This window comes from Epargyreus clarus, unplaced genomic scaffold (assembly GCF_041222505.1).
Source record: "Epargyreus clarus isolate Ecla_fem2 unplaced genomic scaffold, WU_Ecla_fem_2.2 ptg000034l, whole genome shotgun sequence".
NCBI classification, from domain to species: Eukaryota; Metazoa; Arthropoda; class Insecta; order Lepidoptera; family Hesperiidae; genus Epargyreus; species Epargyreus clarus.
Genome location: NW_027332239.1, coordinates 14,859,133 through 14,883,917, shown reverse-complemented (window position 1 = coordinate 14,883,917; position 24,785 = coordinate 14,859,133). Strand labels below are relative to the sequence as shown.

General features: G+C 35.3%; 1 protein-coding gene across 1 annotated transcript in view; it reads right to left on the bottom strand.

Annotated features, from left to right (window-relative positions):
• nonC (serine/threonine-protein kinase Smg1) overlaps positions 1–24,785 on the bottom strand; it is a 117,148-nt gene that overhangs the window by 12,635 nt on the left and 79,728 nt on the right. The window lies entirely within an intron of this gene.

Sequence of the window (24,785 nt, the reverse complement as noted above, 5' to 3'; positions counted from 1 at the left end):
TCGCAGTGCTTCAACATTTGCTTTAACATAACCTAGCGCTAAAACATCCAAGAAATTACCGCACTCGTTGTTGATTTTTTTAGTTTAAGCTAACGATTAAGCAGCCTGGTTACTGATGGAAAGTAGTCATTGCCATTGCATCGACAGCTTTGGATGAGAGCTCATTTTGCACCTTTCTTGAAGAGCCCCATGTCATAGCGCTCCGGAAGTACCTCAGAAGGAAAGTCATTTCACATCTTGCACATGTTAACCTGATATTTCCTGTGCGATGAAAGTGTTACAGAGCTATGTACTCCACACATCTCTCTCTCTCTGCCTTGTGCCATGAACTTTGTTTAAGTACAAAGTAGGTACACAGTGCACTTAGTCATTAAAATTTCCAGTATAATGAACATAATTCCACGGTGACGGCACTTCGCGGTCCAGTAACACCACGAGTGCAGGAGCGGGCTTCACGCTGCATTGGCCGCGTGACACGGCTAAGCCTTATTTCTGTATACCCATGTTTTTACTCCGCTATTTTTAGAATCGAGCCTGTAATAAATAGATGTGGAATGGTGCCAGCAAAATTGAACCTGAAAAAGTTCTACCACCCTGTTATTTTTTAGTTACAATGTTTCTTACTATTGTGTTAACGGTCATATCGATTTTATTCCTACAAATGGTTGCTTAAGATATATTTTTAGTATTTGACCAAATTTCCGATTGCCGACCTGATTATGAAGACTACATGGTGCGAAGGTTTAGATATACGACCGGAAAACGAGGTTCATTCCCTAATTTATATCATAGAAGAAACCCAAGCACTTCAGCTGATGCTAATTGGTCGAAAACCCGCCCGGAGACATCTGTAATTACTAAAAACAGTGTACAAGTCCTATTATACTGATTTTAGTCAACTTCATGATGACAGATTTATCGTTACGGCTTCCAAAATCAAGCAGGTAATTCACGTGGTCGCTGTTATGAAGTTAAAATAGGTAACTGTAGTTATGCATTTCTGACGTTCTACGCCTAAATCCACTAAACCTTTACGGTCATGGTGACGGTACTGTAAACAACAAATGTATTGTACTAAATTCTAAAAATATGTCCATATGACGTTGACACTCTGGTACAGTAAGACCGTTCGCGTGACAAAGTTCAAGGTGCCTGTTCGATAATATTTTCAAGACATTTTTGACAATACCGACCTCAAACATATTTGAATATTGTGTGCAAGAAATTCTTAACCTTTAACAAAGGTTTCTTGAAAGCATAATATAACATAACGGTTTAGAAATAACGTTATGCACTTCATTCATCTCCGGGTAATGTACGATAATCGTGCGTTGGACTATGGTCAAATCCATCTTACTCTGAGAGGTGACCCGTGCCCAGCAGTGGGACAGATGTGGAGTAACGACGAGAACAAAAAGTGGAACACAATGCGTTATGCAATATTGCATCGAAGCAGAAGTTGCAATTGTCCGAATAATTGAGCGCCATTACGTGAATTCGGGAATATGATCTGATTCTGATGTCAAATTATGTTTGCTCACACGTTTAATATCGCACAAAGTAACGACTCATGCGAGATTCTGATTGGCACTGAATGCAATCGGTTTGATATGCGTCGGTAGAGTATTTGTAAACCTTCTTTCTACGTAGAAAAAATAGCACCAATTCAACCGTAATATTATATAATGTTTTGAGGAAAAATAAATAACAAAATACTCTGTATACAAAATGCTCATATATGAATTCCTTCAAACGGTACATTCGTTACACTGAATCGTTTTGTTTTTGAAGCTGTTGCCAGGCTTTTCTTCCATGTAGGCCACACAGAAGCGACACGAGGCGCAGACAATGTGCGACTGCGGCGTCTGTTTATTTTTAATTTTTTACATGAAAGATGTACAATTACTATATACGAGAAACGTCGCTAGGGCATAAAATACTTCGGATTACTTATGCATGCTTTTGTGACAGTAGATGAACGTGGTGCCGCGTCCACGTCCTCCTGACGTCGCTTTTATCTGGCCTTTGCCTTAGGATTGTTCAAGGGAATGAAATGTTTAAATTTTATTATTCAGGTCCCTCTTTTGTATTTTGAACTCTCGTTAGTTACCGAGATAATACGTCTAATATATTCATGCATGCGCATTTAAAGTTGTAAGGGATTGTAACACCAGAATCAATTTGTTAATGTTTAAAATATGAAAGTTATATATCAGCATTTAGATTAAGCAACAGTAGCCACACGACCTTTTTTTTTTTTTTGACGAGCGGGAAACCTTCAAAAGGTACCCGGTGCTGTGGGTGCGGCACAGGGTTATGTGGGATTCTTACCGCACTAAAACCCCCCCGGTGGCCGTCCTCAGCGTTACAAAGAGGACTCCGGGATCTCCTACGGAACGCAACCAGAGTCCTCTGAACGCATTGCCCCTTCGGGCTCCGCCCGGATGAGCTTCAGAGCTCGTCACATCGTCTGGTGTTTACGACGCTATGCGACCACACATACCGCCGTCCTTCCAGGGGTCGCTTGCTAGACGGTTCGTTCTCCCACTCTCGCCGCCCGCAAGGAGCCCCCAATTAGTCGCCTCTTACGACAGGCAAGGGATACCGTAGCCCTATTCTGGTCCCGGAGCTACAGGGACAGCCACACGACCTAGATTCACTCCACGAGTTCGTCTTGTAATCAACAACAAGATTTCATTTAATAAGCCACTATTACAAACATATCGATGATTCCATTAATATCTGAGAAAACAATTAACTGGTTAAACAAGAAAGAAATTAAAATATTGTATATTCAAGTAATGCGTAATATTCCAAAGTTGTGTAAATAATAATTCTGTAATGTATCTAAAATTTAACAACGGGGGCGCCCTTGACTGTATCAACATTATTATTCTTCGTAGCATCGTAGGAGATAGCTACGGGCGCTACGCCGTAGACCTCAGAAATTAATTTAAATAAAATAGCTGAGTACGACAGAACTATGTAATAGCTGTTCATTATTTAAATTATCTATGTTTCTTTGCAAACACAATTATTTAAAATATGTGGGTGTGCCTGCATAGCTGTATATTCAGACTAACTTATTTATAATTTAAACTCAGTTTGCTTTGACTACTAATGGCCGGGGAGCTAAATTTGTATAAATTAATGTTCCAAGCGCCGTTTCTCAGGTCCGTGGCTACTTTGACACCAGACTTAGTAAACTGTCACTGCAAAACCAAGTTTTGACTATGTTAAAATTAATTAGTGTTTACTAACTCTTTAAGTTGGAGAAGTATATCTTTTGCTTATTAATCTTGAATTACAAAATATTCAAACAGTCATAAGTCTAGAAGTTCAAATGGACTGAATTATTTGATAAGTAGGCAATTAAAAAACCTATAAAATAGGGTCTGACAGTGGTTAAGCTTTTTGCTCTTTGAGACCGATTTACAGAACAAAAACCTTAAAAATGGAACAGAAACATCCTGACGCGAAAAGATAACATGAAAATATTAAAGAGGCCTAGAATAAAACTTCCCAACGAACAACCGTGGCGAACTGTTAATAGTGTTTACCACACATACAGCTCTTAAAACACACAAAGCCGCGGGGGCGGAAAGTTAGCGCAATTACACGTAACGCCGCGTGTCTCCGCCGATAAGTGGGAACACAAGCAACTCCGCGCACAATGCCTAATTGTGTTAGTGTATTCAGAATAAATACTTTAGAAAGTGTAAAAGTTTAGCTTTGTTACGATATCGTGCCATGAATTTGTAAAAAAGCACGCATTACAATAGTTCTTTCATTGTGACAAAAAGTATTATGATTTTATTTATTGAAATTTGTGACGAATTTCTTGAATAAATCGTGTCTTATCTGAAATTGAATACAGATAAATAATAAGATTCCTGGAGAATAAATTAAAATGCTTCAAAAAAATGCATCTGTCAATCGAAACCTAAAACAAAACACAGCAACGATAAATTTCTGACATCTAGTAGACAAAGATTCGATGGTAGTGCCTCCTGGGTAAATTGTGAGGGTTCCTACACCAACAGTCTACAATCATATTATACTGATACTTTAACCATTTTATATATATAATATGAGAATTACACTAGGATGGATGATGTTGAAATGTTTGCAAAATACCGAAAATATTTCGTTGCATTATTGTCATTGTACTTTAAACAAAACCTCAAAAAGAAACGTTAAACATACGTAATTAAGTTCTCGGACAACATTGCTGGATCGTAATTATCAACTGTAATTAACCTTCAAAACGAGACAAAGTGTGCTCTCGTGAGTATTCGAAACCTTGATTTGTTTAATTACATACATGTTTTCCAATTATATTATTTGATTTGTAAACAAGGCTAGGTGTAATTATGGTTTAGTAGAATAAAGGATTCCATCAATCTACATTAGAACAGCATGGCGGAGTAGGTTGTAGGGCTCAACTAGTTATGAGGAGAGACGCTTGCATTGCAGTGAGTTATAACATGCATTGCATCCAGCCAGAGTACCATAAAAACTAGTTTTATTAAAACTTTATGAGTTATTATTAAAAATCCATGAAATTACTACACAAAAAATGGAAACTTTTTGTCATGTCCCTTTTCTGTGACGGTGCGCGCGCACCGAAATCACACTCTCTATTCCTTCTGAACACATCTAAAATTAAATTAAAAGTAGATTATCATAATGAGTAATATGATGGCTGATCTATTATTGATGAGACGATGGCTGCATGAGAGTTATTAGTTGCTAACTTTTTTATTCTGCACTCTGCTAGGCACGGGTGAGACACCCGTAACTGTCTGAAGCGATGACAACTAACGGAAATGATTTATATTTCCCGTCGTTGACAACTTCGCTCGCTGGCTATTTTATAACATAAAATTGAAACTCCAGTTTGTAGGTCACCACTTAAGGCTTCGTGTAATTGCGGAAGTACGAGCACGACTTGTGTGCCGCCAAGTTTTAATGAACTGTCGCCTTCGACTTAGCTCGCGGCTCGCTCCAAACCTCCACACTGAGCTAAAGCAAGCGGGAATAACTTCCTCCAATTTAGCATAAATAGTATTTTATTAAATTCTATTTCATTAGTATTCATTTATTGATTTTGTTTAATTAAAACATACACGGATCTACGCTGATTTCTTTCAATGATTATCTGATTTCCCACATCGTATTAGTTTTGAGAACAACGTTATAAATAATTAATAATATTAGGACCAAATATTAAAGTAATTATTAAGATAATAGAATAGAAAAAATAAATATAATTATTCACACACATTTACATTTTAGTGCAATGGAGATATAGCAGCATGTATTCTTAGTATTCTATTAAAATCGAGTTAGGTAACTCTGCATACATCTCATAATACAAAATGCAGGTTCCAAGAATACGATACTGCCTCACAGAAAAGCCTTATTGTGCGAACCAAGCGCACGACATTGAATTACTACAAAGGTAGTGAACGTAATATGCAAGACGCCTTTGTATGCACAACTTGTAGCTAAGTCGTTTGTATGTATTGTTGAGTGGCATTTTAAAATGCTGTTTGAGAACGAAAGAAGCTTGGGACATGAAATAAAATGTCAATAATGAAGTATTTTCTTCATAATTACAGATGAAGTCACCAACAATATCACACACTTAAGCCTTTCATTGAAATAGACTATATTTTATTATATCTCATAAATTATAATAAATCAAATAAAATAATTGAAACAATTATGATTAATGGAGTTTTTCGATTGCCAAAATTAATTTGTTTGACAATAATCTAACATAATCACGACAAAGGGAACCTAATGCAATAGTCATTTTATTCAAAATGTATTCTATACTCTTATCTATATAGTTATTACAAGCCAATGGGGACTAACGCAGGGCCTCAGAATTCATGCCGCCTGAGATATTTAAGCTGGAATTTGGCTTATGAAGGAACTCCCTAGCGAGTTTCACTGTTTACAAACCAAAGCACTAAAAGCTTAAAGTACATTTTGAAGCTGACATTAAATGCCTTACCTGGGGGACTTTACACGAGGCGCGTCGTAAAAGTGCTCTACTTTAACGCATTTACGACTCCCGATATAAGTAGCTTTGCGTCGTAGGCGTAGTGGATACTTAACAACATGGTAGAACTCTTTTGTGGTGCTGCCTAATAACAACAGTGTTGAGTGTTTTGCTTTGAAGGGAGACCTACTAGTTCGAGGCGTTCCAAGTTATTCCTCAGAGGTATCAATGCATTTGTGGCCAACCTCAGGTAGTGGTCTAATCCAATTTGGGATTGGTGACATGTGTACCAATGATTCTCTATCTCTCCGTCTATACAGGTAAGCCTTCATATCAAATTAATTTCCAATCCACAATGGCTCAGGGCGAACAATATGAAATTTTCCAGCGAGCTGCATAAAACGGAATGGATGCGGCCGATGTCATTAGCAGATATTCCGCGCGGGCGGCGCCTGGCGCGGACGCTGTGGGAGATACGGCTCCCGGTTGACGGGATAAGATGTTTGGACTTAAGGGACGCCTACACATTCATTTTACAAAGGTCAAATACAAATTCAGGATGTGAAGGTACATTAATTTGATTTAGCATTTCATACATATATCTTATTCACTTATTTATTATTACATATTAAGAAATTAAAAGGCGTATATTTAATCTATATATTGAATTCAGCCGGTAGTTCCCTTTCATGTGCTAGTCATAGAAGACAATCGATCTTAATGTGATTTTTACAAAAAAAATATGTGCCTTTACATTATGAGGATAAGTTAAGAATATCCAATATTATTTAATGTGTGAGGATAGTGTAGCACATTTATAAAAAAAAATCATACAACCGTAAATAATACCTTATCCTTTTTTGCAGTCGGTAAAATACAGTATATTATTCTGAATAACCATGGTAACAGTATTTATTAAATTGCTTACTGAAATTACAATTTCTCGGCGCTCAGTGCTACAAAAGGCGCGAGAGTATTATAAGCCTACACATCAAAGCATCACTTGAATCAAACACGTTATTTAAGTTGAGTATTAAATTGTACAGGGCCTTAAAGTAAAAGGATTTGATATGTGGAGCTCACAAAAGCTTATTCCAGAAAGCATTTTTATACGCTTTCTGTACATGATTTATATTACCTTCATAGACATGTATATTAGAATTTTTACCCCGCCATGTGTTTTGAGCTATTAATAAGTTCGTCACGCCTAATACAGGTCTGTATTTTTTTCTTGAAGCCTAGCTTTGACTCAATCTCTGACCCCTATGCGGCAAGCCGGCAACTATAGTGTCGTTCTACTATTACTATTATATTTTAAAAAAGTTGTAAAGTAGGCGTGAAACAGAATTGTACAGTCCAAACAGATATGAAACATTTTCAAGCCGTATTTTTTAGTTTTTTGTTAATCAGCAGTTTTAAAGAACATCCTTGAATATTATGTTTTTTCTGCGTAGAAGTGCTACCAATGCTACGAGCTGCTACGAACATGCTACAGTTAATGTTATGCGGCACATGTAAGTGGAAATATATTTTTTGGTACTAAAATGTAAAAATTTACTTCAAAAACAATCAATTGTTCCATCCTATTGACTTAATAAAAATGAAAATACAAATAAAAGACTTTCAAATACTCTTAAAGCATGTATCGCGCACATAATATGTACAATTGTACATATACGTCATAAAATTCAATAATTCATGCCGAAAGTACCTTTGTTAAAATTATCTTATATGGCAATGGCAATGATGTTTTCAGTCAAAAATAAACATGTATAAAGAATTATTAATAAATAAAAAGTAAGAGTAAACAAGAGTAATTATGACGACGATCTCTTGATATCTGAACCCATACAGTTAATAACGAATAGGGCTTCTTCGAAACTTTGTTTTTCCTTGAAAAAGTTTCGAAGAAAAAATCGAGCTGAAATATTTACAAGTAATAAAATTACCTATATCCTTGTCAATCTATTACCATCCCATAGTTTTAGTAAGTGATAATGAATTTCTAATACGCATATAACTCTGAGAATATCGGTACCATGGAGTCGAACCTCGACCCCTCGAGTGAGAGGTATAGTTAACTATGTAATGTACCAATATCGCGTAAATATAATATTTTGGTATCACTAGGCTGGTTTGACTATTTCGTCCCCGTAGATTATGACAAAATAATGAGATGATCTTTGGGGTCCGGATTCTCGAAACTGGATCTCTATCCTTATAGCCTGTAACCAGAACCTAAAGTGGATCTTTTTACGATGATACTTCGGATGATAAATTGATCTAGATAGATAGGCTCGGGATCGCGAATATATAAAGTATATATTCATGTAATTTTAAATGTACTACAATGGACGAACTTAAAATTATTTTTATGAAATGAGTTTAAATTTATATACAGGGTGAATTTTTCAAATAGGCGTTCAGGGCCAAATCCGAAACTATAAGGATTAGCGAAAAATGCTGAAAGGAGTTACGAGACTGATTTTTATAAAACTAAAACTGCATCATTACTTTTTTAAAATATCTTTTTCCCTAGCTGGGAATCAAACGAGTTCATTTTGAAAAAAAATACACCCTCCATATTATTCCACTATCTGATAATGTCTCTTATAAGGATCAAATTCTGGGAAGTAATATTATGTGACAAATTAAACCTATAAATATAAAATTCAATATTTGTCTGTCCTTTATAGAATCGTAAACTATGCATTTGCTCATAAGATGATCCTTAGCAAAGTTGTTGTGCACGAAAGTTTTTGAGTTGGTACGACCAATTTTCGACAGATGGTGTCACTGTCATTCCAATGAAGGTACAAATTATTAGTTATTATGTATGTTGTGTTTTTTCCAAAATGCGTTCGAAGCCGCGGGCACTATTAGTTTTCTATATAACTAAACTATAATTAATAACCATGAAACAGATGGTGAGTTTCATTAATGTGAGACTCCTCTATCTTGGCGCTGTACCGCGGGTTTGGCTCGGGTGCGAGCCGCCCGGTGAAGTTTCCTTGTTGTCGTGACAGGACATTTATCATTCACGGATACGGATTATGAACAACGTACTCGTGTATGCAACATTATAACTAAATTTAGAGATGGGGCAGGCACAGTTTTCGTAAGTTTATGTATACTATACGTAGTGCCTTGTTGTTAGAAAATTAAAGTATTTTTAATAAGATCATTTTCTTTAACGTAAGTAAAGCATTCATAAGAGACTTAAGTCTTTAATCTGGAAACAATTTATATATACATTGTGTTACATATTGCCACTTCTGCTACTTTACGAAAGTAATAAGTACAAAGTAAGTACATTTATTAAAAAATTAAAAGTTGCCAGATGCAACATTTGGTACAGAGACACGAGTTATAATTGCGCTGCACGGACGACGCCCGACGGATATAATAAACGTTATATACAAGGGAGATAAACTTTTATTTTTAAACTTGATATGAGTTTCTGTAAATGCTGCCTCTTTATATTTCGCAACACGACGTAACATTCGGGAATAAATAAAAATATATGTCAAATATTTTCATATTATTAAAGATAAATGAGCTCCCTATTAATAAAAATTAAATTTACTTCACAACAAGCAAAATTGTAAGTTTTAAATGAAACAATTGAAAGGTTTAAAATTATAACACTTTTTTTCTAAAAACTTAAATGAACTGCGATATTTTACTCAATGTAATAACGTAAGTATATTCAGTAAAAAAATCCTAGTCACTTTTACGTAACGTCAATATAGTGTCGGCAACGTCGTGTCGTGAAGTGTAAAAGCAGAGGAGGTCGAGATCGTTAGGACGACGCGTGGTGTCGAGTGGCGCCCAACGTGGGCCCTCGTGACCTTCTTACGGCTCGTTGTTGCCGCTCTCTGAAATGCGCCATTTGGATACGGGTTATGTAAATTTCACTTTGGAGGCCAAGCTCTAGTGCAATATGCAAAGAAATAAACGTTTACTTAGCAATTTGAAATTATTAAATATTTTTAAGCAGGTTGGTAAGATTTTTTAAGGTGAGTTTTTTTTTAATTTGCCTTTATCTATTTGCAGTTAATGTACGTTAGTGTTATGCGGATAAATATAATAAAATTAAGATGGATAACCCATAACTATCTTATTACAGCAGTGTAGCGCTTGATATGTTTTGGTTTTAATGGTGTGGTTACAAGAGGCACATACAATATTCACTCATAGTAGGGTAACCAAAATGTGATAAACCGTATTTGGGGTTGTTTTCCGAAGTCCATGAGCGATAGCGAAATAGAATGTCATTCACCTTATGGAGACACCTTACCATAAGGTCAATGACATTCTCTTTTGCTGCTTTACTGTATTTTTAACACGTCCAGTAATCAAAAATTCCTCGATTCCCAGAGCAGGGATTTCAATCACGTGCCAGATTCACAATTGTAACACACAGTGAATTTTTATAGTCAGTTGCGGCACCATTCGCGCGCAGTCGTGTGTTCACGCGCGATAGCGCTGTATTTACATGCGAATATCTGTTTGTGCTGATCACTCGGGTGTTATGTAGCACACATTAGTTACACGGGGATAATAAAATGGAACTGAAATATGTGTGATAATTCTGAATAAAATTATATTCTTAATAAAATAATATTTCAAATACTTCTCTGTATGATATGGCTAGTATAGTAAAATATGTATATTACGTTATCCATGCCCGCATATAATAAAAATGTATATGTATAGTAAATTTAATATCCAAAGAGCAGGTTTGATGTTTTTGTCCTTCGAACCAGATTTGCCCATCATTATATACCATTACGTACACAACAACTACTCATTACAAGTAATATTTACATATATACCCCCTTGTTTAATATATTTGAAGCAAGTTTAAATCATATTAGACACTGAATACATAAAACACCTAAGAAAACTGAGTCTAGAAGCTAAGACTAAATCGAGAAAGTAAAATAGCGTTCTAACTGCTAACAGCATCTCAAGTGCGGCACGTGGCCGGCGGGACGGTGCAGTTGCATTATTCAGCGAGCGCGGCGGTAACGAGCTGACGGTCCACATCCCAGATGTTCCTGTTGCTCTTTCATGGGATATTTCGATAAAAACTACGGAATATCGCTGCGGTAGGATGGGACTTACATTTTTAAGTATTTGAAATGGAAGTAAACCTTTAACAAGAACCAAATATAAACCAAAAGCAACACGCCCTAGCATTTATACCCGTAACGAGAACGGGGTGAAAGGTGATGAACGTGGGTTTTACTGATCGATACGGCATGGCCAAACAATATCCATAAAATAAATTGATATGTATTCATTTTATATACATACTATGTAGTGCCTCAAAAATTCTCGGTCACATTTTTTTGAAGACCGGACCGGAAGCCAAACTTACCTGTCACAACAATATCGTACCGTCATTTACAGTGGGAACACGCCCAATCGGCCGCGTCGACATCAATCTACGCGAAGGCGTTATCGGAGCGAGATATTCATGAGGTGTCTACATCTCATGTTTATGTATAAATAAATAAAGTACGTTAATACGCTAGAGATGCCCTCCTTTGTATTAACGACGAACAATATTTACACACTGATTCTCCCCTGCCTCCCGCCCGCCTCCCGCGGGATATTTACCGTATATTACTCAAAGAGAATATGATAATACAGCACTGATCCATATTGTAAGTTCTCTGTAAATATAATAATAAATATTGCGTTAAATTTCATGTTTAGGCGTTAACAACAAATTAAATATCACAATTATTTCCCCTAAACTACTTTATATGAATGTGTAGATTTAGAAAACATAAAAATGCAGTTATTTTCCAGTTCAGTTGGTAGAGATATTTCTAATAGGGTATCTTTGTATAACTAGATCGCATTACCAAACATCTATAGCTACAATTAATTTCGTGAACAGATGAGGCCTTCATGTGGAACAAATATGCCAAAATCACTGGCTTACGATGGTTCTTGGCTGTAACTATTCCACCGATAAAGACAGGACGATTGATTACGATAACCTGAATTTGCAGTTCATTTGAAAACACGAAATAACATTACATATACATATAATTATTTTGATATTAATATTGCTCTTCTAAGAATGATACCAATTCTGGTCCTTACTTCCATAAAAATCGTTAAAAAATTACCGCCTATTTTGGGGCCGGCGATAAAAGCGAAAACTGTTATTTATATGTGTTTGTTTGTTTGAGACATTTTGCTTCTTTTTGTAAAAAGTGAAACTTATGACATTTTACGGCTAACTAATCTATCCTATCCTATTATAGTAGTAAATCCAATTTTACCTCGAAAATACACAGAGCTCGTGGGTTCAAATTAAAAAAGTGCTCTGAAAAACCGTACCCCGGGCGGAATCGCGTTAGCTAATAAATTTCAAATAACACCCCAACGCCGCACTCGCGTACCGCTCATAACTCAGCCGGCGTTTTAATACGACAGCCGCGGGTTCCGGCTCGCTGCCGGCCGCGCTCGCCGGCTCGACACGTTTCAAAGTTCAAGTGCATCATTCCCTTGGCATTTTATTCGCCTTTGAAACATTTCTTAGAAGCTTTATAGAATGTAATGTTACTTTTTTCCAATCTTAAAGGGTTTATTCCGTAGCAATTCGAAGACACTACAGCACTGTTTCCGTTGTCACCCGGTCTTTGTCCAATCTTCCCTGGTTTGTCATTAATAGCTAACTGTCATGATAGCTAACTGTGCTACGGCTTACCCCGTTTGAAGAGCTGCTATACCGTGATAACGAAGATCACTTTGACAGTCGTATGTTAACAAACAGAAAGTAAAAGCATATCTTAATAGGATCTATTGCTTAACGTTACTTCCATAGCACCGATTATCTTAGCCAATTGGAATTGTACAGTACATCAAAGGAATGAGAGTGTTTAGTAAGAAGTACCAACAGATAACTCACAAGTAACCTGTAATTTCATAGGATTTTCGCATCAAGCGATTATTTCTGAGCTTTTATGCTTATTAGCATAATACCAATACATATATCAACTGTATTGTGAAATGTTTGCTTGTTGTTTTGCTTGAGATATCTAACTGTACCTATATGTGCTTACGTAACACAGCTCTGCTTATGCAATCGCAGACGGAAGGTAACGGGGGCAATTAGAAGCTGTGGTTACTGAAGTAGCAGTGCTAGCCGTTCCGCCCCTCTACTCGGACGGGATACCTGAGTCGATTGCGGTATTGCTGAATGTACTAAACTGTTAACAAGTCACATAATTGTATTACAAGCAATTTATATGAATATTTAGGTAAATAGGTGTAAACATACCTACGTTAATGAGCGAAAAAATACGTTAAAAAATGGATAATAAAAGCTTTATATATTGTTAGAAAAATACATTTATTGTGAAAGTATTTAAACACTTTTATTTACACACACAAACACTATATGAAACCAAAAATAATGAAAAGTAAATTTAAGCTTTTATCTGCACTCAAAATAAAGATAATAATTGTATGAAATTAATAATAAACAAATATTTATTATTATACGAGTAGTATTCTGTTACATTGCATGATTTTAAAATCTTGTAGCCCACAAGAAGTTACCCAATTTCTTTGCGAATTTTATCAACACAGGGATTTTGAATATGTAGATGCGATGTCGTGAATCCGGCAAATATCTCGAATCTCTGCTATGGTCACGTTCATTAGGTATAAATCCGTCGATCTCTGGGATCGTTTACATTCCGCAGTGAAGTAGGCCCGTAATAATGTGTACATGGAATTGAATAAAGTATCTGGTCCCTCGCCACGAACATTATTTCGTTATTAATAATTAACCTATCCAATGTTTTGTGAACCAAACTCAATAAGTACTAGATATTGTAAAATTTTGATCTTTGGTCGATGAATTTTGGAAGAGATTGAATATTTTTAATAGGCGTATATCTGTTTTATTATGTTAGTAGGGTATTTTTCATTTCGTTACATTTGGACCTCAATGTATACTACATCTTTTCTTTTTACCGTCATTTTCTGCTGTCCAAACATCCTTTTTGTTGCCACGACAGTGAAACAGGAAAATATACGGTCAAGTGAGTTTTGTATTGCTTTTACCGCAAGAAGGTCAAGTTCGGCATATTGATTTTACGTCCGTAGAAATTTATATCAGAAAGTTAGTCAGTAACAAGAAGGGAGTCGGTAATAGGAAGTTTTAGTGATACCTACTTTGAATAAGCAGTTTTTTCCGTTATTCTAAAAGAACTTTAGTTACCTGAGATATTTCGTGAATTGGGATTATGGTAACGAAACTTAAGTTTAAAGGTAAACTGAGGTGAATATGTGTGGTACAAATCTTCATGATCTAAATGCACTACCACTTCCTCACATTTCTGCTTTAAATAACCGGGGTAGTTACTGTTTCGAAGGAAGTGATAATATTCAGAGTTAACAATGCATCTCATGAAAAACCGTTAATATTTTCAATTTTAACTGTAAGGAAGATTTTTTTATATAAGTACGTATGTGTAAGCGTTATTTAGTTAGATGTATGAAGCTTTAGGCAGTTACCATTATACAGTTGTTGGAGTGGCCCCCTATACGTTTCCCGACTATAAGTTTCCCGGAAGCTCGTAAGTTACGTTTCAACGCATTTGTTTACACTATGATAAGGCGATTTGTTACCAACATTTGTTAGGGGAGCTACCCCCTGGCATCGGAAGCGCCGCTATCAACATGTTTACGTTCCAACCGATATGTTCTCAAGCTACCATATCTAATCTGAATATATTTCTAGCATATGAGTTGTTATATGATACTAGTTTCCGCCTTTGACTTTGTTCGCAAAGACTATAAAGTAAAATGGTACGGCATAAAAATCTAATGAAAACTTAGACATTTAAACTCATTGTGTCGCGTTTAGCAGTATGTGTATGAAAATTTCTCTACACAAACATTGCTACTATAACTACTGAGTAAATAACTTAAAATGAAAATCTAAGAGTACCCATCATGTGAAGACCCTTTTGCCTCAGAGAAGTTAACGAAATACGTTAAAACTTTCGGGGGAAAAAATACATGTACATTGTATATGAACAATTTCATAATTTGTTTTAACGACTTTTGCATGAAACTGACAGTAACATTAAGTAGGCAGCGAGGAGGTCTAGAAATTAACAAGAAATACAGCCCGCCTTCAACTGTTCGCCGCGGGGCCCGCCCGCCCTTCGCAAAGTATTAAACTTTTGAGCGCCCAGTTGCCCAAGTTCGCTCGCAATGTCAAATAAATATAACTCTGTGTTATCATACTCGAATTATATGTAAACAATTAATAATTCAAAGTTTTGCTTCTGTGAAATTATTATTTGCGTGAACTAAGAAACTTTATGCTATTTATGTGTGTGGGTTTCATTTTACTTTTTTACTTAAAGTACGACGAATATTTACTACCGAAACGTTCAATATTATGCCACAGGAGGGATGCATTTGTGATCAATTTTAGGTATGACTACTGTTTATTTGCGAATGTGTATGAGAAATAATGACGATTTAAAACATACAATAACATTCGTAATCATAATAAAGATCATAATCATAAGTAAGAAGTGCATAAAATATTAATTAGGTCCAACGATCTACATCTACAGGAAGTGATAATACTGTTAATAGTAACACAAGCCGTATTAATATCTGCGTGCTGCATTACCACCGGAAGCACTCTCCAAGACGCAACACATTACTATTCCCCTATGTATAAGTATATATGTAATACATGAATCACATCTGTTGACATTGTGTTATAATTGTAGGTAGAAACAGTTCGAATAGTCTATTTAGTCATAAGACATTTGTCGACTAGGCGTCTCCAAAGCCCTTATTATGTAAAAGACAACAATATATTTGAAAGAAATATATATTTTTTAAGAGTTCAAACGCTTATTTAATTGTAATTATGTCCAAATTTCACAGATTTTCTATTGATGAGCAAGTTCTGCATAAAGTCATGTGTCTTTCAACTCTTAAAATTAAATTGGAAAACTTTGTTTGTAATTCATGACATATGCTATTATTACTTAACATACGACTTCCTATACCAATTACGTTAAAGAAAATTTTACATTCTAAATTTTAAATAAAATAAAATGTTTAAGGCCATCCACTTTTGAGAATCAGTAATTTTTCATTCACTAAATATTTTATGAAGTAAATACTTCACTGCATGATAAAAACCTCAACTAATATCGGAAAATTAAATTCTACGATGTTTATGTCATTTTCGAAGCTGGTTTCCGCCCTCGGCCATTCGTATCGGCTGTAGTTGCTGACAGGAATGTTTGGGCGGCTGCCAACCAGAAAGAATTGCCGCTCTTTATATGCGACTTCAGTTCTCTATTATTAGTACCTCGTTTATTATTGAATTTCCTTAAATAAAACAGCTATGTTAAGAACAAGGTATTATTGATTTCTGTTTAATGTCAACTTTATGGTGTTTCATGTATGTGACAAACACGAACAAGTTGCTACAGTTGTATACGATTATCTTTACAGTCTCTTAATATAATAAGTCATACTTAAGCTTAACTCAATAATATTGATACCCATTATTGAAAGTAGTTATCCATTGCTATCTCGGACTAAGAGCTGTAACATCTGATGTTAGCTGGCAGGTTAAGATGAGACGGTCTTATCTCACGCTTGCAATAAAAATAAAGCACCTCTACATCTTACGAGTAATAACGGGTACTTGCAATACGCGGTTTTAATTTATTTATTGGCCGACTCAAGTTACATATTAAAATGTCTCAATTCTGCGATAATATTAATCTAAAGTCATCTACATCGCCGATACAGAGTATACATACATAACAATACTGCCACATACAAAATGTGACAGATATTTACGACACAACCAATAAATAATGTGCTCCTGGGATTACCCAATCAAGATCCAATATATCCACTAATTGCATCCTTGCAGTAAGCATACCTCGTTGGCTCCACCACACCGCCCATTACCGATGCAAACAATATTCCCCGGGGACCGACGTCGCGTGATCGCAATAAAACTGAATAAATCACCTCAATTTACTTGCAACTTGTATTGGATTTATGGTAAAATATGCGAATAAAGATTATGCAAAAGAAATCATCTACTCCTACACGCTACGAGGAGCTATAAATAGGTATTGATTTGTGAATATATTGTAGTACATAATTGCAACAGTTTATATTTGGATATCTTTTCGTTATTTAAAAAATAGCCGAATTTTAACCTAATAATGCACTTCAACAGGAATAGTGGTTTGGAATTCGGTCTCTTACTTCGTTGTCCAGGAGACAAATACTTTTGATTTTACAATGTTTTTGGGTATCCAAACTTAATAATATGCTTGAACGTTAAACTTAAAAGCAATACTATAACACTTGGTCAGCATGATGGAATATAACCAATTCTCTTCCGAATTTAAGAGGAAATCCTTGACCATGACTCAGGCAATCCCATTGGCTTATTACTTACTCGAACTGAGTCAAAACTCAGAAAGCATTAGGAGACGAATAACACGTGAACGCGGAGTCATTTAATATTAATAAAACTTATCTAGACGTCATATATACGTATCTTGTTACGATATATCTTCAGAACATGTCCCGAAATCCAACGTTAGAATAAATGTTGCATAATCGTACAGTACGCGACAAGAGGACGAGAACAGTCGACAAATCCACTCCGAGCGGGTATTTGGTAACAAAATGTCTATTGTGGCCTATTCGCCGAGTGCATTCGGTGGAGAAATTGAGATCCGGTCACATTTCCGCCCACGGAATTGGTTGGAGACATTTTTTATATTCTTAAGTATGCCTTTGTGATAAAACATGTCGCGTATTACTTACGGAGATGGATATAATATATTTTTGGATTAAGAAATGTAAGCTGCGATAACTCTTGCGGCACAATGATTATAATGCCGCTCTATTGCTTCCCGATTTGTTCCGGGTTTATATTAAGTCTTTCTATGTATCAGAGATAATACCGCGAAATGTAATACTTGTTCTTGTTGTAATGTTCGTTACGAATTGTCGGAATCCATTAAAATAAGAAAGTTTTGTGAAAAAGATTTCGTAGGCCGAGGGCGTCTTGAGGTTCGTTAGATGTCTCTACATGTCCTATAAATTGTTTTTGTCACTCCTCGTTACGTTATACTCTTTTTGCGGGATCGTACCAAGAAAATTCCAAGATAAATGATAGAAGAAAAGCAAAACGATGCAAATGACAGCAATCTATTATTAGGTCATCCCGATTAATTAAGATTTTTGCGATAAAATGCATAATTACGTGGTAAAAATCCGCCTGTACGTAAGTACCCCATTGTCCCCGCCATCATCAGAGCTCACGTCGTATCGCCCCTCATTAGAGGCCCCTCGACCCCTTTCCTGCGGGTCGACTGTCTTGCCGCCCTGTGCGCGTGTAGTTACGAAGGGTCAGTTTCCACTTGTCACCTATATTCTTAATTACATATTATTACATAGTATACAGTGTCAGTTATTACAGTACTTGTACCCTTAGTATGAGTTTTTACCAAAATTAATGATTTCGTATATGTTTACATATTTCATACATTTCCAATCAGCGCCCCTAGCGGACTGTATCAGAACTGATTGGAAATGTATGGGAAATACGTAAACAAATACAAAACAGTAAAATTTGGAAAAACTTAAAAACTGAGATACTACTGCAAAATGGTGAAAACACTGATAAATTTACCCCCTATTTGTTATTCATTACTACCGATTTTGTTTATGTAATACACATATTTTATTATTATTTTATTTGAAATATACGTTGTGATAAGATTAAATTCCTTTCAATGCGTGTAGATTTGAATTTAACAATTTTTAGAACACGGATGACCCTACTCAAGATGAGCAGGGTCTGATTAGGAAACTAAAATGTACCGATTACAACGCAGATGTGATCACAGGTATTCATTTATTACATAATAATAGACCTATAATTTTCATAAACCGTACTGGTCCTAGTGGATCAGAATTAAATACAGTATTACGACATACACATACATACACACACATGACATATTATTTAAAATTGCCTTACAGATATAGAGACAATACTATAATTATTCTTCGAATAAATCGATACAGATTAAGAAATAATTACAAACACGCCCAAAATAGATTACTTTACCACACGGAAAATAAAAGATAAGCCCTCCAAATTAATAAACGAGTAAGATAAGATTAGACCTCGATTCATAAGTGATAATAATATGGACATTTATGTCATAACGCGTACTGCCAGTTGTGTAGAAATAACAGTTTGTTCTTATTTCGTTTCAATGTTACGAATAGGTCACAGAGTTTGTTGATATTCTAAGACATAATTATATTTTAAGCCATGCACCATATGCATATATACCATCATACATATTTGTAGCGGATTATTGCGAAGTAGTTTTAATCTTAACTTAATAGCATGGATTTCCGCAAAGTAACGCCTGATACAATTAAATAAATAGCCTAATTGATTGTTTCTCATTAATAATAAAATGTAATAGATACAACATATAGTATAATAATAGAGCATATGTCATAATAGTTTTAACTTTTACCTCAAACTATTTTAAATATTGAAAAATAATAACCCGTAGTAAAGGAACAATTATTGTTTATAGAGAGAAGTAGGTAGATAAAATCACCGCAGATTGATTATTGACCCCGGCCAGTGTAAACAAACCCTTGTTTATTGACATAAAATTAACTCAACCTGGAGCGAACCTAAAACAACAAAGTATTATGAAAAGCATTAAAACTGAAATAGCACAATCTCGTTATTGAGCCGACCTTGGCTAGGCGCTGTTATCCCTCGCCGGTAAACAGGACCTCAACGTATGAATAATCCAGACATGTTCCAAACTAACAAACAATAGCTTTTTATATTAGTGTAAAATAAATACAGTTTGAATATTTCGAGCGAAAGTCTGTGAAAGAAATATGCATAGCTGCTATAAATATTTTCGCGGTAAAACGGAGCCTTTATATTCTATAAACAGAATTAAACGGATAGATAATTTTTACGCGATATATATGTGAGTGAATTATTATTTTAAAAGTAACTTGTGTTCGGAAAATTATAGGTAAAGATAACACAAGTGAGTTGAACCATCTATACTATACTATTAACCGTATACTAAAGCTACGGCGTAGCTGCGGTAGAAGGTGCGTAACCGCTACGGCTACGCGGATTTTAACATAAGATCTGGCGAATATACATTTAATGTCAATGAAATCTTACTTTCGATAATGTGTCATTATTTTAAATAGACCAAAAGTTATAATTAACTGTATATTGAAGCGTTTCCAGTACCTTTACCATGACTTTTGACGTTTTGACAAATATGACAGTTTTGGTATTTGTTACGTATTCGCCCATACGATTTCCAATCAGCGCCCCTATCGGATTGTATGAGAACTATAGTGTCAGTAACGTAACTCTTTTTTGCGAACATGTGAGGTAGACAAAAAGAGCAATTACTTATTGTTACGTTTACTCAGTCTACTAAGCAAACGTAACAAAATAATGGAATGAGTAAACGTAACGTAAAATTGTGGGATGTTTTGAAAACTCATGGTAAGGGTACAGATAACGAATCACGTTCATGCATTGTTAGTTACTAGTTAATTTAATAAAATATGCTTTCAGAAACCAAGCATTAAGAATTTGTAATAAAACTATACAATTTCCGTCTTGTATCCCTTTCAATTACGTCTAAGAGAAAATACTTTTTTGTCTGATAAGAAATGAGAATCGCTTTTTATTGCGCAAAACAAAAGTTGACTGTCGTAAGCGTGCGAGAATCTTTTTTAATCTAAGGATAACAAATAAACGACTGAGGAATGTCAGCGAAACAATCGTGGGTTTGTAAAGGGTAGTACTAGAGTTATTGCATTACGGGAACAAGCGATGTTGTTACTGAGGACGGGACGACTACGACGTTGCAATCCGTGTTCCCGGTGTCGGGATATCGCCAATTCCACTTCAATCAACACGACCTCGTTCAATGCACCAATCATGCATGTACTACAAGTGTAATACTCACAAGCTTACAAGATTGCTTTTATTTTACTACATGTTTATAAATTCATATTTGCTTTTGGTATATGTATAACGGCGTTTCGATCGCGTGTATACCCTTAAACAGTTTTGAATCAAATATGCAAAAACACGAAATGTTTGTTGAGGTAATACTCTTGCCAAATCACTTCAATGTTAGCGTATACCGACAATTATTCTTAGGTATTGCTTATATTTTAATTTCAAAAAATACAATTTTATCAAAAAAATGACCTTCAGTTTCATCATGTTTAATTCATTCTGACCCTTATATTTACATGCATAGATGTCTGACTAATCTAGTTACCTTCCACCCTGCTGTTTAGATTTAGATGATGATGAGCTGAGTTACGGCCTTTCATTAAATAAATGTAGGCACCGAGGCGCGGCTGGCAATTGCCTATAACTTCTGAGCTATCCCACGTTCAGATAAATTTGCATTGAGAACAGATTCGTATAAACAGCTGGCGGGTATACTAAGGCTGGTTTATCACCATCAGAGGGCAAGGCAAACGCGCGTCGCTTAGTTTTCTTCCATCATTCCACTAAACACCTCAGATTTAGTTTAAAGATTCCTTAGGCTCATCTTTCTCGCACTGCTATAATGGGCATCCACTCTTAATTATTTTGACGATTTACTAACTTCTGCAGTAAACGAAAACCCATTAACTATAGCCAACTTTCAAAAAACTTGTCGTTGCTCACCTCTTTTGTATACCTCGATTTTTGACTTGCGAAATATGTGCAAACTAACACAAGACATTTCAAAAAACCTATTACTTTATTAATCAAAGAAGATCTCCTCTCAATAGTTTAACACTTTACTATTGCGTCTGTCGCTAACAGAGGCATCGGTGTGTATTTAAGGTAAAAAGATTTAGGAACAATTTTCGAATTCAATAAGCATCTAGCTCTAACAGACGTACAGTGTCCCCAATCTTTTGGTCTGAGAAGAAAATTGTTTAATCCGAGCCATTCATCAACGGAGCTTTGTCAAAAACAATAATTGATCCGGGCCGGCCACAAAAGCGAACTGCTTGACGATTCCGGGAGAAATAAATGGATCTTGAGGACTTTTCGTCTGAATTCAATTAGTTGTTCTATTTAGATGGTAATTAAAGATGGAGAATACGACATTCCATGGCAGGAAAACGAGCAGATTCGAGAAGTGAAATGAATGTCTTATATTCAGTTACGTCTTTTACAAACGTTTTATAATAGTTTCTTTGTTTGAATAAACTTGAACAATAGTTTACATTCCTAGCAAAATTGTTTATATTCCGTCAAGCATATTGCGTTCCGATCGCTTATGCAATACGGAGCGTCGTTTCCTAACCGCCCACTCCGCCGCAGAACACAGAACATTCGCAATATTGTTGCACTCGTACCCGGCTGCGGACTTCATTTACATTTCGCTCACAATTAAACCTTAATTCGACATATGGGACACTGCAAAATTAATACTAGTAACATAATGCTGCGGCGTTGTTATTTTATAAATTTCTATTTAACTTGCTTTGTTAGTTCGACTGTAAGACCTCAGGCGATTGAGCTAAAATTTTGCATACATGTTTAGTGACGTCATAGTAAATACAATATGGCGGATACCTCAATATGGCGGACCAATTATTTTTATGCGCCCCCATAACATGATAATAATAGGGTCACTAAAAGCTTGAGTCAATAAATAAATATGTAATTAAAATACAATAAATATTAATTACAATAAAACTCACATTTATGGATTTCACATCTCACGAATTAATTTCCTCTCTTACCTGAAACAATGAATGATTTAAGAAATTAAATAAATAATATATAAAACATACTTAAACAAAATGAGAAAATTACATTCGAGAAATATTAATCAAACATTAATTCCTAAAAGTATCGAGAGAGAAAGTATTGAGAGATCCATGACCAAAATAGTACAAGGGTTGCATGAAATACCCTACGCTACGGTGATCAACTACACATGAGGGCCTTCTTACATAAGACACAGCGTCGGGACTAGGTTTAGGATTAAAATATGCAAAGCCTCATAAGCGGACGATAAATTTTCCACTTCCGCCGCCCACGCGGTCCGTGAGCTTGATAAATATTATATCGGACGCCGCTCTTCATAATTCCATCGAACTATCCATTTTCCTTCACTAGGCGACGTTGTAAATATCTGTGTAGAATGTATTGATATGAACATAGTGACAAACAGGAAAACTGTTATTAAAATAAGTGTAACGTGTGAATGAGAAAAACAAAGAGCTATTTAACCGACTTCCCAAAGAAGAGAGGTTGTATATTCGATGCGTATATTTTTAGATTACAATCTGTAATGAACGAAATGAAAGAATTGCTTTCTGTAATGCAAACAATTTCTAATAACATAATTTTAAACTAATATGTAAAGACTCTTATTTACAAGTTTCTTTAAATTAGAGACTAGCTTGCGTTCAAGGCTAGCGTGAACTTTCAATGAAGGCTGTATATAATGCGACACAGGTGTACCAAATTACAGGGTACCTTCAGTACCAACTTAAATAGCTATTTGGTAAACTTTTATTAAACTGCTAGTTATTGTTTAGTTTTTTTTATTATTTTTGTAAATGGCGCATCATTGCTTATATTTGAACCGTTATATTTGTGCGTGGGTTATTAATTTTGTTTTTAGAGCAAAAAAAACAATAAAAGACCTTTGTTCATACTGTGTACATAAACATAATTATTAAGCTTAGAAGAACGAACTGAACTGAACTTCACTATGATAAAAAAGCGTGTTAAAAAATGCTCTAAGATCTAGTAATCTAATTTTTACAATATAAATGTTCAAAAAACCATATTAAAATCGTACCAGCGCTATTGGAGATAAATGGTAACATTGGTTTGCACAAACATCCTCTCACCCCAAACGTATATACCTTCTCCGATACGTGGTGGGTAAAAAATATATCCTTGACATAATATATTAAAGAACCTCCAGTGATCTTAACCTCTAACTTCTTTAAATAGCATTAACACCAGTGTTTCGTGCTTTAAGTCTCCGGTCACGAAGACCACTAAACTTCTACAAATTACATAAAATTTTGTTAAGACTTTTACAGACTTACTGGTTTAAGTAGAAAAGTAGTAGAGGTAGTAAAAGATTTATTACGGGTCGTTCCTACTTTACGTGGGGTTGGTTGTCTGGGGGTCTATTTCGTGATAATTGGCAAGTGTAGTCTACTGATGTCTGTAACCAACTTAAAAGCAAACCTAAACCTATGGAGAAGAAGCGGTATATTAACTGTATTTTAGTGCGGTTGTACATATTTGTTGGAAGTTGTATAAATACTCTTAAAATCTAAAGGCTTAATGTTTAGGTATAGAAATTTTTATTTTTTCTAAATAAATAAACGTCTGTCTAATAATTTAAACCATATATTTATTTGTAATTTATTGGAACCTTTATACACCCTTAATATATTTATTATTTTGAAAACCAGAACCTATCCTTATCATTATTAATAATAACTACTGTACTATGTCAAGTACACAGTTAAAATATGAATAACTGTGGCTATATCCTATTAAAAACATATCAGATGTCCGCAATAAGTTAAAGTCTGGAGAACGCTGCCTCAACCCCATTTATGTAAATCATTGGTCGCCAACGAGCTTTTAACGAGA